The sequence below is a fragment of the Dendrobium catenatum genome, unplaced genomic scaffold, assembly GCF_001605985.2.
Source record: "Dendrobium catenatum unplaced genomic scaffold, ASM160598v2 original_scaffold_151071, whole genome shotgun sequence".
In the NCBI taxonomy this organism is placed as follows: Eukaryota; Viridiplantae; Streptophyta; class Magnoliopsida; order Asparagales; family Orchidaceae; genus Dendrobium; species Dendrobium catenatum.
In genome coordinates this window covers 1-1,611 of record NW_021469499.1, presented here as the reverse complement: position 1 = coordinate 1,611, position 1,611 = coordinate 1, and the positions used below count along the sequence as shown (strand labels likewise).

The 1,611-nt window shown below is 33.4% G+C and overlaps 1 long non-coding RNA gene across 1 annotated transcript; it reads left to right on the top strand.

Annotated features, from left to right (window-relative positions):
• Positions 1-59: 59 nt before the first annotated feature.
• On the top strand, positions 60-863 carry LOC114578776. The gene is made up of 2 exons (XR_003699727.1): positions 60-586; positions 744-863. It is a non-coding gene; the product is annotated as an uncharacterized LOC114578776 (long non-coding RNA).
• Positions 864-1,611: the final 748 nt, after the last annotated feature.

Here is a 1,611-nt window from a genome sequence, read left to right as displayed (position 1 = left end):
TTTTTTTTTTTTTTTTTCTGGAGTTCTTTTTTCTTTTTCCTTTTTAGCACCTTCACAACTTCTTACAATTTTATAGGAAGCCACTTTGATTTGATAATGGAGTAGGATTCTGAACCGGCTAAGCCCTAAGGATTTCTAAATGAGAAATTGAAAATTGATTTGACTACTGACCGGAGGGAAGGAGTTAGTGTGAAATGTTCAAATGAAACCAAGAATAGAGGCTCTAGAAAAGTCCGGTCCAACTATGTTTTTTTAAGGACAACTTTAACTTGCAGGATTTGATGGTTAGTATGATAATCTCTTTAAGACAATTTGACGACTCTCTAGGCTTGAACAATGTTAGCGTCAGCATGTTTTTCTTTATTTATTGTTTTCCTAAACAATATGCAAGGCACTCATGAAGACCAGAATAAATCTAATTGTGCGTTCTGTTTTTTCTAGGTTGGGGTTCATTATGGAGGAAAATTCTATGAATTTGTGCCCTGGAATGGTTCTGTGAGCTGGGAGATCAGTCAATGGGGTTACTGGCATATCTCTGCAGAGAACAATCAAAATATGGTGGTCTCTTTACCTGCAACATCAAAATGTAGTGCAGTTGATAGTTTTGATTATTCAGAATGTCCATTGAATTCTTTAACATTTACTGTATCTTGAAATATGCACTGGTTCTGAAATTCATCATATATTATTCTAGCTATTTATGCCCCTGCAATAATTGCAATTCTTGTGGACAAATTGAACAGGTAGAATTAGTAGCAACAGTTGAAGAACCTGGCACTCCCCTGAGAGCTCCAACGCAAGAAGCTGGACTAGTGACAGCATGTAAAGATACTTGCTATGGTGATCTGACGTTGCAGTTGTGGGAAAAAACATCTGATGGCAAAAAGGGAAAGGTACATGAATCCTCATTTTTTACATTTTAACTCTTTTTTTTAGGGTTTTATAACCTGACAACTTTGGGATGGAAGCCTAATATAACTGGAGACGGTGGCAGGCTAATCTGTTATACTAGAGTAAAAAACTTGTCTGATGGCCTAGATTTACTCTCAAAGTTTTGTATTAAGCATTAGCAATTATCAAGCTAAAGCCTTAAGGGGGATTTGGGATTGCTTTTAGTTTTTTTCTTTTTAATTTTTAATTTTGTTTTGTTTATATTCTGACATCAAATAAAACATATTTGATTTATTAAAAACATGTTTTTGCTTATTTAAATGGTGGTGGCGGCAATCACTAGTATGGCAGTGGATGAGGTGATACAACCATGTTTGTTGCCTGTGGTGAAGGCTGGCAGTGGCCAACATCAATGGTGGTAATGATAGTTGCTTTTAAAAACACTCAAAACACCAAAAAATGATTTTGTGTCTTTTTAAAAGTGAATTGATTTATTTTAGAAAATAAAAAAGAAAATAATTTAAAAAATTCTAAATAAATATGTTTTCTTAAATAAAATATAAGAAATGAAAAAAATTTAAGTGATCACGAAGATGTTCAAAGCTAATAAGTTGGGGCTGATGCCTTATCATATACTTGTTCTTTTCATGGAAGTAGAAAAGAGCACAAAAATAGACCCGCTTAAACTTGTACTGCAAAAAAAAAAAAAAAAAAAAAAAA